The sequence below is a fragment of the Pangasianodon hypophthalmus genome, chromosome 19 (genome assembly GCF_027358585.1).
Source record: "Pangasianodon hypophthalmus isolate fPanHyp1 chromosome 19, fPanHyp1.pri, whole genome shotgun sequence".
In the NCBI taxonomy this organism is placed as follows: Eukaryota; Metazoa; Chordata; class Actinopteri; order Siluriformes; family Pangasiidae; genus Pangasianodon; species Pangasianodon hypophthalmus.
The window spans coordinates 20,210,836-20,224,901 of NC_069728.1; the positions used below are offsets into that span (position 1 = coordinate 20,210,836).

Genomic DNA, 14,066 nt, shown 5'->3' on the forward strand with positions numbered 1-14,066 from the left:
GTTGGGGCCTCCATGGATCGGACTTGTTTGTCCAGAACATCCCACAGATACTCAATCAGATGGAAATCTGGGGAAATTGGAGGCCAAGTCAACACCTCGAACTCTTTGTCATGTTCCTCAATCAATTCCTGAACAATTTTTGTAGTAGGATAGGGCGCATTATCCTGCTGGAAGAGGCCACTGCCATTAGGGAATACCATTGCCACGAAGGGGTGTACTTGGTCTGCAACTATGTTTAGGTGGATGGTACTTGTCAAAGTAACATCCACATGAATGCCAGGACCCAAGATTTCCCAGCAGAACGTTGCCCAGAGCATCACACTGCCTCTGTTGGCTTGCCTTCTTCCCATAGTGCATCCTGGTGCCAACTCAGGTAAGTGATGCACACACCTGGCCATCCAAATGATGTAAAAGAAACTGTGATTGATCAGACCAGGCCAGCTTCTTCCATTGCTCCATGGTCCAGTTCTAATGCTCACCTGCCCATTGTAGGCACTTTTGTTGGTGGACAGGGGTCAGCATGAGCACTCTGACCAGTCTGTGGCTATGCAGCCCCATACGCAGCAAGCTGTGGTGCACTGTGTGTTCTGACACCTTTCAATCATAGCCTATCTATTTGTTCTATGGTAGCTCTCCTGTGGGATCAGCCCAGATGGTCTAACCTTCGCTCCCCACGTGCATCAATGAGCCTTTGGCACTCATGACCCTGTCACTGGTTCACTGGTTGTCCTTCCTTGGACCACACTTGGTAGGTACTAACCACTGCATACCAGCTTAGTACCTACTCCACAAGACCTGCCATTTTGGAGATATTCTGATTTAGTCTTCTAGCCATCACAATTTGTCCCTTGTCAAAGTGGATCAGATCCTTATGTTTGCCCATTTTTCCTGCTTCAAACACATCAACTTCAAGAACTGACTGTTCACTTGCTGCCTAATATATCCCACCCCTTAACAGGCACCATTGTAATGAGATAATCAGTGTTAATAATGTTATGTCAATATATTATCAATGTTTTTTTCTGTGGTTTTAAGGTTATAAAATCAGTAGTCTCAGGTACAATTTGTGCAGTTTTATAAAGAAATTAGCTGGTAAGTTTTACTGAGCATCTTGCAGAAGCCGTGGATGACTGCAGAGGTCCATGGTGAGGACCTGAGACTCAGTCTCAGAGCAGGCAACTAGGTGGCCCTAAGAACAGCATGGCCCAAACTGTCCTCCCCAACTTCTATGCTTGGCTTGAGGCACAGACTGACGTGATGGCTAGGAAGACCACCGCTCCCAATGACCAGGTGCTGTGTCTAACCACAGCCGATGTGAGGAAAAACTGTACACAGAGTTAACCCACGGAAGGCTGCTGGACCAGAGAACATTCCTGGCAGAGTGCTCAGAGGATGTACGGACCAGCTGGAGGATGTTTTCACTGACATCTTCAACACCTCCCTGAGTAGTGCCATCGTTCCAACGTGCTCCAAGGCCACCACCATTGTCCCCATGCCAAAGAAGTCTTCAGTGTCCTGCCTCAATGACTACTTTCCCATTGCACTCACACTCATCATCAGGAAGTGCTTCAAGAGGCTCATCATGAGGCACATCAAGACCCTGATGTCCCCCCCACTGGACCCCCTGCAATTTAAGTATCTCCCCAACCTCTCAACAGATGCAGCCATCACCACCACCCTCCATCTGGCCCTCACCCACCTGGACAAAAAAGACACATACGTTCAAATGTTGTTCATAGGCTTCAGTTCAGCATTCAGCACAACCATTCCTCAGCACCTGATTGGAAAGCCGAACCTGCTGGGCCTGAACACCTCCCTCTGCAACTGAATCCTGGAGTTCCTGACTGGAAAACCTCAGTCAGCCTAGATCGGGAACAGCATCTTCAAAACCACCACACTGAGCACTGGGGCCCCCCAGGGCTGTGTGCTCAGTCCACTGCTGTTCAGTGTGCTGACTCATGACTGTGTAGAAATGCACAGCTCGACCCAGATCATCAAGGTCACCGATGACACGACCGTACTGGGTCTCATGAGCAAGAATGATAAGTCAGCATACAGAGAGGAGGTGCAGCAGCTAATGGCCTGGTGCGAAACCAACAAGTTGTCTCTGAATGTGGACAAAATTAAAGAGATGGTTGTTGATTTCAGATGAGCATGAAGTGACTACTCTCCATTGAACATCGGTGGCTCCTCTGTGGAGATCGTCAAGAGCACCAAATTCCTTGGTGTTCATCTGGTGGAGAAGCTCACCTGGTCCCTCAACACCCTCGGATCGCAAGTGAGGACAGCTGAGAATATCATCGGGGTCTCTCTTTCCTCTATCACAGACACTTACACCACACGCTGCATCTGCAAAGCCACCAGAATTGTGGATGACCCCACGCCCCCCTCACACAAACTCTTCAGCCTCCTACCCTCTGGCAAAAGGTATTGAAGCATTCAGGCCCTCACGGCCAGACTGTGTAACAGTTTCTTCCCCCAAGCCATCAGACTCCTCACTACTCAGAGACTGGACTGACAACACACACACACACACTCATACTCAACTGAACACCATCCCACTCTCGTTGCAATTTTTGCATGTTTCTTTATTTACTACCTGTATTATTGCTGCTACTGTATTCATAAAAATATGTTATGTCCATATATAGTATAAGCTTATCTGCCAAATACTATGTCATAGTATATTATGTTTACATTCACAGCAATTTATTTTCTTTTTACTCTATTGCATTACTATTATCTGACATTTTCATACTAGAACTGTATACGAGTCAGCACAGCACTGTCTCTTACTGCGCCTATTGTCCTGTTCTGGTAGTCATTGTACTATCTTGTGCTGTTTACACGTGCACTTTATGTAGTGATGTGTAGTCTCTTGTAGTTCTGTGCTGTTTTATGTAGCACCATGGTCCTGGAGGAGAGTTGTTTCATTTCACTGTGTACTAACTAGCTGTATATGGTTGAGATGACAATAAAAGCTGCAAGACTTGACTTGACTTGCAGAACCAGCCAAAGTTCTTCTGGAGACTTTGACTGTCTCACTTGTTTCTTGTTTTTGCATGCAAAACCCAGCAGCCTTCATTATGTTTTTTGTCTGAAAAGTGTCTCTTATGTAAAATACTGCTTTCTTAAGTGACATACAAACAGTTTTCTGCAACATTTAATTTTTGTGCTGGAAACCTAATGTTTGGAAATCAAAAATGTTTTTGTACTGACTTCATAATGTAGAAGTCATATAATAAAAATCTATAACAAAATTTGTACTAAAATATAATATGGCGCCTAAGCCATTTGCACAGTGCTATATCTATCTATCTATCTATCTATCTATATATATATATATATGTATATATATATATATATATATATATATATATATATATATATATATATATATATATATATATATATATATATATACATATATGGGTAGATAGATAGTATATAATCTGTGAATAATTTGAACATTTCTAAAATTTACTCCAACTAGCTGAAATAAATTCAAGTCTGACAGATGTGAAGGTTTTTTAGTGTAAAACATGAGTTCCCCTTCAGGAACTCGAGCTGCGTCACGAAACGCTATGGGAATGCCCCCGCGTGACCGCGCTCTGAATCACGTGTCTAATCCGTCCAATGGATGGGCGAGACGTCACGGGCGGGGTGACGTAGCGACCCGGAAGCATAAAAGCCCGAGCGGCGAGCCCCGCGTTAGCTTCCTGTTTTCAGCAAGCGCTCTGTGTTTATTGTCTGTCTATTTTTGTCTTTTGGTGTTTTATCGTTGGCATGCCTAAAGCCAAGGTTAAGACTAAGGGCGAGAGCGGGCAGCGCTTCAGGCCGTGTGTTCCTCCCTGTCCGCGATTTATTACGGGCGGGGATACACACAGTGTGTGCGTTGCCTGTTTGGGAGCGGAGCATGTTCAGTCGGCTCTCGAGGGAGCCGGCTGCGCACATTGCGAGCGTTTACCGCTGCGCACTCTCCGCTCCCGCTGGGCTCTCTTTGAGGAGGGAGCCCTCACTAGCGTGCCTCGCGGTGCCGGCCCCGCTTCTGCCGAGGCAGAGCGGCGGTTGCGCTCGTGGGGCTCGCAGATGGACCTGGCGGAGGGAATGGAGACGGGCCCGTCCCTTTCTCCTTCCTCACCCTCCAGGTCCTCTGTCCCCTCCCTGGGCTCGGAAGCACGCTCTGCGGTTTCTTCCCCCCGGGGAGCGGACTCGGCGCTCCACCTATCGTCCTCCGAGGAGGTCGATGTGGAGAGCGTCGACCCTGAGCCGCAGTCTCCTCAATACGGGGAGCTGCTCGAGGTGGTTGCACGGGCAGTCGCTAAGCTTAGCATTGACTGGCCCGCTGAGTCACGGCCTGAGCCTCAGGGCTCTAGACTGGAGGAGCGTTTTTTGCGCAGTAGGCTGCCACCTCCGCCCCGGAGCCTGCCCTTTTTTCCGGACCTCCACACTGAGGTGTCGAGGTCCTGGAATAGGCCATTTTCGGCCCGGTCGTTCAGCCCCACGTCTTCCCATTACGCTAATGTGGCGGGGCTGGACTACTCCGGCTACAGGGCGATGCCCAGGGTTGAACAGACGCTAGCCAGCTATCTGTCCCCTGCTGCTGCATCGTCCCTGAAGTCCGGCGTTGCCTACCAAGCCGCTGCGGACCACCTCAGCGCTGGTAGGCAAGGCGTACACGGCAGCAGGTCAGGCCGGTGCGTGTCTGCACACCATGGCGGTGTTACAGGCGTACCAGGCTGACCTGCTTACAGAGCTGGATGAGCAGGGGGAGAGTACGTCTGAGCAGGTTGCTGAGCTCAGGCGGGCCGCTGATCTGTCCCTCCGCGCCACCAAGGAGACCGCCCGTGCTATCGGTCGGTCTATGGCAGTCCTGGTGGCAGCGGAGAGGCATCTCTGGCTGACCCTGTCCGATATGAAAGAGAAGGACAGGGTCGTGCTCATGGACGCCCCGCTTACTCCCTCGGGCCTGTTTGGCGACGCGGTAGACTCCGTCGTCGAGAGATACCAGCAGGCCCGTGCTCAGGCGGCGGCGTTCCAGCGGTTCCTCCCCCGTCGCTCTCTAGCTCGTGGGGCTGCCGGGCGGGGGCAGCCCCCTCCGTGTACGGCCCCCTCCTACAGGGAGGCCCAAAAGCAGAGCGTCGCCTCCCGTGCTCCCCCGAGGCGGGTGCAGGAGTCGCGACGACGCTCTGGGCCCGGCCCTTCGGGCACTAAGGCGGATCTGAGGACCGTCCTCATGTCCAGAAGGGCCGCGGCTAAGAAGCCCTGATGGTTTTGGCCCAGGGCTTCCGAGGGCGGGCCCCTCTGGGGCGACGCGGCGTACACCTCATCTTACGGTGCCCGGGTCCCCCCAGTGCCCTCAGGAGGTCGATCTGCCAACCCTGCCACCTATGGTGCTTCAGGGCGCAGCGGTCTCTGGCGAGCGCCTCTCCCAGTTCTCGCCCGGCAACGTAGCGGGTCTGGGAGGCTCGCGGCCTCTCCTGAGGCCTTCGCAGCGGTTAGCTCATTTCCCCCATGTCGGTTCGCCGCCTCAGGGCACCCAGCTAACCGCTTCTATTACACCAGAGGTCAGTCTCAAGAGACTGATTCCCTTAGTGAGCTTTCTGGCAGCGTGGAAACTTCTGCCAAATGTGTCTCATTGGGTCCTGCGTACTGTAGAAAGAGGCTACCGAATTCAGTTCGGCTCGCCTCCACCTCGTTTTTCTGGGGTTCTTCCCACTGTGGTGGGTCCCGAGCAGGCTCTGGTATTGGAGCAGGAAGTACGTACTCTCCTGAGGAAGGAGGCCATCGAGGTGGTCCCTCCTCATGACAGGGAGTCAGGGTTCTACAGCCGGTACTTCATTGTTCCCAAGAAGGGGGGAGGGCTGCGTCCCATTTTGGACTTGCGGCAATTGAACCTCTCAGTCGCTCGACTGAAGTTCAGGATGCTTACGGTCACTCAGGTCGTGTCTCAGATCAGGTCCGAGGACTGGTTCGTCACGATCGACCTAAAAGATGCGTATTTCCACATCTCCATCCTTCCCCCGCACAGGAAGTTCCTGAGGTTCGCTTTCGGGGGCGAAGCTTACCAGTATCGGGTTCTTCCCTTCGGCCTAGCACTCTCACCCCGCACCTTCACGAAGTGCGTGGATGCTGCCCTGGCTCCTATGCGACTACAGGGCATCCGCATACTGAACTATATCGACGACGGGTTGATTTTAGCTCATTCAGAGCAGATGGCGGCTCGGCATCGAGATGCCGTTCTCGCCCATATGAAGGAACTGGGGTTAAGACTAAACGCAGAGAAAAGCGTGCTTTCTCCAGCTCAGAGAACCGCTTATCTAGGCGTCGTGTGGGATTCGACCACGATGCAGGCACGTTTGTCTCCTGCTCGGATCGAGTCGGTCCTCACAGCGGTCGCGAGAGTGAAAGTAGGCCGGTCACTCACTGTAAAGCAGTTTCAGAGACTGCTGGGCCTATTGGCAGCTGCGTCCAACGTGATACCGTTTGGCCTGCTGCACATGAGACCCCTACAGTGGTGGCTCAAGACCAGGGGGTTTTTCCGAAACAGAGGAAACCCGCTCCGCATGATCAAGGTCACGCGACGATGCCGCCGTGCCTTAGCTGTGTGGAGAGAACCTGGGTTCTTGTCTCAGGGCCCGGTCCTGGGAACTCCTGGTCGCCGCGTATTGCTAGCGACGGATGCGTCCCTCACCGGATGGGGAGCGGTCATGAGTGGCCGTCCTGCCTGTGGTCTGTGGAGTGGCCGCCATCTCACTTGGCACATCAACCGCCTGGAGATGCTGGCCGTGTTTCTAGCTCTGAAACACTTTCTCCCAGACCTAAGAGGCCACCACGTGTTGGTGCGCACCGACAACACGACGGTGGTCTCTTACATCAACCGCCAGGGAGGTCTGCGTTCGCGCCCCCTTTACAGGCTGGCGCTCCAGATCCTTGTGTGGTCCCAAGGGAACCTCCTCTCATTGAGAGCGGCCTACATCCCTGGTCATCTCAACGTGGGAGCGGACGCCCCTTCGAGGCAGGGGCCGGTGCCCGGGGAATGGAGACTCCACCCCGAGGTGGTGGAGCTCATATGGCGTATGTTCGGCAGAGCCCAGGTGGATCTGTTTGCGACGCAGGAGACGTCGCACTGTCCCCTTTGGTTCTCTCTGATTCATCCAGCTCCTCTTGGACTGGATGCCATGGTACAGCCGTGGCCGAGGCTGCGTCTGTACGCCTTTCCTCCGGTCGCTCTGCTCCCGGGAGTTCTGGAGAGAGTGCGCCAGGACGGAATTCGTCTACTGTTAGTAGCCCCGTTCTGGCCGGGCCGAGTATGGTTCTCGGACCTGATTTCCCTCCTAGACGGCTCCCCATGGGAGATTCCGATCAGGAGGGATCTCCTCTCACAGGTGGGGGGCCATCTTCACCCCGCCCGGAGCTGTGGAAGCTGTGGGTGTGGCCTCTGAGGGGGCACAACTCCGCGCTTCCGGTCTCTCAACCGAGGTTGTGGAGACCATCCTCCAGTCCAGAGCTCCCTCTACGAGGAAACTGTACGCCCTGAAGTGGAAACTTTTCACTTCCTGGTGCGGAGACCGCCGGCTTGACCCTGTTCACTGCCCAGTTGGTACAGTGCTGGAGGCCCACCTCTCCGCGGGACTGACCCACTCCACCCTGAAGGTGTACGTGGCGGCTATTGCGGCCTGCCACGCCCCTCTCGATGGCCAGTCAGTGGGCAGGCACCCCTGGGTGACACGTTTCCTCCGCGGTGCGCTGAGGATCAGACCTCCAGCTCGATCTCGGGTCCCCTCGTGGGACCTGGCCGTGGTTTTAGAGGCTCTCTGCAAACCCCCCTTCGAGCCCATAGAGGAGATTTCGGACCGTCTTCTGACGTTGAAAACTGCCTTTCTCTTGGCAATTTCCTCTCTTAGGAGAGTGGGGGATCTTCAGGCCCTCTCGGTGGCCCCTTCCTATTTAGACTTTGCGCCTGGTTTGGCCAAAGCATTCTTGTACCCCCAAGCGGGGTACGTACCGAAAGTCCCCTCCTCGGTACCACGGCCGGTCATGCTGCAGGCTTTCTGTCCTCCTCCCTTTAGGGAGCCCGACCATCGGAAGCTCAATTGTACGTGTCCAGTGCGAGCACTGGACGCGTACGTCCACAGAACTGCCCTGTGGAGAAAGGCGGACCAGTTGCTTGTTTGCTTTGGTCCCCCTAAGAGGGGTTTTCCTGCTTCTAAGCAGACCCTCAGCCGGTGGATTGTAGAATCCATTTCTCTGGCTTTCGAGTCCTCTGGTCTCCCCAGTCCCCTGGGGGTCAAGGCTCACTCTACCCGAGCGGTGGCGGCCTCTAAGGCCTTTCTGGCAGGTGTGTCCTTACAGGACATCTGCAACGCGGCGGGATGGTCCACGCCCCTGACCTTTGCTAGGTTTTATGACCTAGATACCCGAGCCACTCCCAGCTCCTCTGTCCTTGTGCCTTAGGCTTGCCTCCTCCTGGAGGCAGGGACTTGTAAGTCTGGCGGCGTGGGTATACTCGTTCCCATAGCGTTTCGTGACGCAGCTCGAGTTCCTGAAGGGGAACGTCTCCAGGTTACGTATGTAACCATGGTTCCCCGAGGGAACGAGACGCTGCGTCTCAGTGCCACACTTCCGGCGTCCCTGCGGCGCTTGCTTCATTTTCCAGTAAGCTAACGCGGGGCTCGCCGCTCGGGCTTTTATGCTTCCGGGTCGCTACGTCACCCCACCCGTGACGTCTCGCCCATCCATTGGACGGATTAGACACGTGATTCAGAGCGCGGTCACGCGGGGGCGTTCCCATAGCGTTTTGTGACGCAGCGTCTCGTTCCCTCGGGGAACCATGGTTACATACGTAACCTGGAGACGTTTTTGATAAAATCTGAAGTCCTTTTTAGACCTAATTTAACAAGAACCACAGGTTCCTGACAGCAGGTCGAATGACAGCAGCAGCCACACAAATGAGGTGACAGTGTGAGTGGTGGAAATGAGTGGTGCATCATTTCCTGTTGAATGAGATGCAGGAAGACACAATGCAAAGAATATGGCTACCTTTAAGTATCTGATAATGTGAAATATGACAATCATTTATTAATTGCTCTCTGTTTAAATGCCATGTTTTTCATTTCATTTTCTGCATCAAATTTCACATCATTTGATGATACACATAGTTCTGGTACATGCATGTTTGAACTTGATCAGGCCAATTAATTATCTGTTAACTGGTGTGAAATACCTGTAAGTGTAATTCGGGATCAGAATCACTTTTTGACAAAGTACACAGGAATTTAACTTGGTAGATCAGCACAAAAGCATATAATGTGCAAAAAAGCAAGTGTGTAAACATCCAGACCTACAAAGGTGCAGACATTAAATACAGTACAGTGTACAATAAATACAAAACAAAGAAAGTCCACATATAATACAGTAAACACAAACACATTAAATGTAATACAAAGTCGACATTCAGCACTATCTGCTGAAGGGAAGGCCAGTTGTGCTTATGGTTATAGATATCTTGTTGACAAGACTGATCACTTTGGGGAAAAAAACTGTTCAGGTGTCGTATGGTACTGGTTTTGATGAAGCACTACTAATTACCTGAGACAAGTGTCTGAAAATTATAGCTCCCCAGGTGTGTGATGATTTTCTCAGCTCATTTCTTGCCCTGATGCCAGAGCATTCCTGAATTGAGAGCTACTTCTGCACAATCATCCTTTGTACTGTGTGCACAATTTTCTGCTGTCTGGCCTGTTAGTAGAAGGAGGCTGATCTGAACCACACAGTTATGGAAGAAATTAAGATGGTCTTGTGGTGAGACAGAACTGGTTGACAGATGTTGATTTTCCACAACTTCCATAGTTGATAATCCACATTTTTCTCCCCAGCTTGGTCAATTCCCAACCACCAGCCAGCTCTCTCCTATCATACAACATCTACCAGCCAGGAGTGTGAAGGCTAACTCATGCTTCTTTTGAGATACATGAAGTCAGCCATTACATCTTTTTAAACTGCTGCTTATGCTGCTTCACAGGGCAATGAAACACACTTGGAGGAAAGTGCTGTCTGCCCTTTTCCACATATATTAAATCATAGATGCCCACGATTAGCTAGTGTTGCTGTGATTGACAGGAGAGAGACCCTCCGACAGAGAATAGACAAATTAAAATAGACCCTCTGACAGAGAATAGAGCTCCTTTGGCTCCTGGCCATGGATGGCTGTGGAATCTCTGGGGATTCGAGGTTGTGAACTCCTGAAAATAGAGCAAACACTTTTCTGGTGCACTTTTTTATTATTATGTTTGCTATGTTTTTTCCCCAATTTGAGGTCTTTGGATATGTTGGTGCCTAGGAAATTAAGTGACTCTACCTTACTTCTTGCATGGTTGTTGATTTCCATTAAGAGTTGGGGGTGGATTCTTGCAAGACTTGTTGTTCTTTGTGTATTGTGTAACTCCAAGTTGTTTTCTGTACACCACAAAGCCAGACAGACCATTTCTCCTCTGTAGGCAGACTCATTATTGTTGTTGATGTTGTTGTTGTTAGGGTTGTGTGTCATCTGCAAATTTTATCAGCTTGATGGAAGTCATTGGATGTGCAGCTGTTGGTGTACAAAGAGTAGAAAAGAGGTCCAATAGGGCCCACATTTCTGTGGTCAAAGTATTTGCTGCACTGTGATGTGATGCTAACAAAACAGTTAAAGATGTACTCTGCTTGCAAAAGAGGTTGTCTTTAGTGCCTGGTGTTAAATGTTCAGGCTGTTATGGAAGCCTTGAGGTAATCTGGTCCACTGATACTGCACATTCCCCACACTCAACACAAGTCAAGGTTGGCCTTGATGTGATAAAGGAAATAATCAAGTGTTTTTTTGTTGTTGTTGTCCTTCCACTATATATCTCATATACATTGGAGCAGAATGTTGTTTCTCCAGGATCATGGTGCAACAATAGTATGTTTATACAGGTTAATCATTAAAGGATTCATATCTTCTAAAAGTGAGATTTCTTTGATTAATGGAGAACAGGCCTCACACAGAGAGCACATCTTTAGCACAGTTTTAATAAATAAAATTAGGAATGATTCTGAGCTCGTTGGGGGCAGGGCTCATAATCATATGTTTGCTGTCAGACAGAAAAAACTCCTTCTAACCTGTGGATCAAGTGTGCAGTTGTATATGTCACTATTGTGTTCACAACTTATCAAAATGGTAGGCACTGGGCTCATCCTTTTATTGTTTTTTATTAGTTTCTTTTGGTACCATCACTTAGGCAGCATGTCATCGTTCTGCGGAAATAGCTGCAAATGCAGAGCTGTTCTCGTTTAAGATTTTAGCCATGCAGGTCATCTGATTTCCAGGGAGGATAGAATTCCTTCAGGAATGGGCAGGATTGGTCAAAATGTCTTATAGCAGACAAGATTAGTCAGAATCCCTTCAGGAGAGGATGAGAGTGGTCAGACTTTCTATAGTCATATATTATAAATACTGACTCTTGAAGTGGCTAACACCTCCTTTTAGTTCAGCTTTACAGCTCAACTATGTCATTTTGTGGAAAAGTGAAGCACTCAAGTAGAAAATTTCTTGTATGATCTCACGTCACTGAATCTGGGTTTAAACTCCACCATCAGTTCTCATTACAGCTATTGCACCAATGAAATCAGTCCACAGCTTCAAAAACATCCAATCAGGGGTGACTGAACAAGTTTTCTACTGAACACACAAGTTCATTACCTCACTAGCACTTTGTCTGAACAGGAACAATGATTACATTCTTTGTCACTCTTTGTCTTTTCACATCAGGTGAGTTACATTTGTATATTTTTTTTAATAAAATACTTTCACTATATATTTGTCTTTATTAGTTAGATTATTAACCATAGATGTTTTTTGGTTTCAGTGAAAACATATATGAAGGAGCCTCAAGTTCAAAATGTAAAGTGTGGTGAAACTGTATCTATAAAATGTGACAAGTTGTCCAGTGACAAAAATGATTTAATTTGGTTCAAACAGAGTTTTGGAAAAGTTCCTCAGTGGGTAGTGAGACAAGACACGAACTCAGTCAGAACTGGTGTAAGCTTTTCTGATAAACGCTTCAGTGTAGATAAACTGTTTAATCTCAACATTAAAGAAATCAAAGAAGAGGATACAGGAACATATTTCTGTGCACAAGTGCTGGGATCTTCACTACACTTTGGATCTGGAACCCTTTTGGTTGTTGAAGGTAAACAGTTTTACTCTGATAACCTGCTCCTGAACTCAAACTGATTCCAGATCAACACTTTAGCCAGAATTATATTTAATTTCACACCACTCGTTATTTATAGTTTTATTTATTTTTTGATGTTAAAGCTGAGGAGATGAAACGGCATCCTCCGACTGTAACAGTAATGGAGAACGGAGAGTCGCTCACACTCCAGTGTTCAGTACAAGCCTTCACTTCAAGCTGTGAAGAACAGAGTTTGTACTGGTTCAGACACAGCTCAGGAGAATCTCATCCAGGAATCATTTACACTCATGGAGACGGCAGTGATGAGTGTAAGAAGAGCTCTGAGGCTGGTTCTCCTACACAGAGCTGTGTCTACACTCTCCCCAAGAGGAAGCTCACAACCTCTGATAATGGAACATTCTACTGTGCTGTGGCTGCGTGTGGACAAATCCTCTTTACTAATGGAACTGAAGTTAAAGTAATTCAAGAAAAAGGTAAGACATTTGATAAATATTCTTGTTGAAAACTCAGAGACAGTTATAGTGATACTGATCCAAATGATGCTTTATCTTTTCAGAAAATAACCTTTGGATTGTTTTTGTTTTAACAACCTCCAATATAATATCTATTATTGTAATCATGGTTCTGGTTGGAGTTTTACTTAAACAAAGAAAAGGTTTGTTTGCTTTTATTATTTTTAAAGTGAATTTATCAGTTTCATAAAAACACTTATTACAGTTTAACGTTACTGATATTTATTATTGTTTTATAAAGGGGCTTCCAACGACCATCCAAATAACACAAATCAGGTAATCCAGTGTTTTATCATGTGTATTGATTTTCTTTAAATAAATACAGATCTGTCCTCAAGTCTGCAGGACATGTAGGATTATAACTGACATCATCTTACAAAATACAGTAAATAACTTTTTTGTGAATCTTTTAATCCGCTCTGGTTTATAAATCGCTCTTGTTCTTCATCAGGCTGATGATGATGTCTTGAACTATGCAGCTGTGAGTTTTGCTAAGAAACCTTCATCCTCCAGAACATCCAGAGGCAAGAGCCATGAAGATGTTTATGCACAAGTTAAAATAAAATAAAGAGAAATTAATTCAAATTTAAAGCAACAGATGCTAGAGATTTATTGGTGTAAGTCAATTATTTGGTCATGCGTGGCGCATTTAAACAAACAACAAAAAAAAAATACAGTTGTAAAGTATTGCTTAATATTTTTGCTATTAGAAACTGTCATTGCAGATCATAAAAAGTGAATTTGTAATAAAAATTAAATATTATAAGAATCAGTGTTTCTTCATTATTTCCTAACTTTAATATAATTAGCGTTATTTTATATTATTAGCCTGTCTTTATCTTTAAATATATACATTTTAAAAGTCTTATCTTTGGATTTCTCTTGAAATTGTGCATTTATAACTAAAAATATTATTGCTTTATTGTTTCCAAAATTGAACCCAACAACCTCAAATAAATATGAGTGGGATGAGGTCTCACTTAGAAATGGTATTAATTGTATGAAGTTAAAGCCTCAAATGTAAACCTAGCATCAGATATATCAAATGCATTTTTATTAACTTAAATCTATGGTAAAAAGTAAAAAAAATCTAAAAAAAAATAGTAAAGGTATAAATGATGAGATAACTAGTAATTGTTCATTGCATTCTACTAATTCATTCACACATTTAATTCCACATACTGAAATCAAATTTGAAAAATCAAATTAAGCTCTCACAATTTGTTGTATAGTCTCATGGTCTGAAACTCTGCATTTCCCATACCAATGATCTTGGAGCTTTTGACTCTCTGCGAAGTTCCTCTTTTGATGTTCAGTGAAGAGTAATCACCTGAAGTCA

The 14,066-nt window shown here is 47.4% G+C and overlaps 1 pseudogene; it reads left to right on the forward strand.

Annotated features, from left to right (window-relative positions):
* Positions 1–11,741: 11,741 nt before the first annotated feature.
* LOC113523907 (uncharacterized) lies at positions 11,742–13,381 on the forward strand (annotated as a pseudogene).
* Positions 13,382–14,066: the final 685 nt, after the last annotated feature.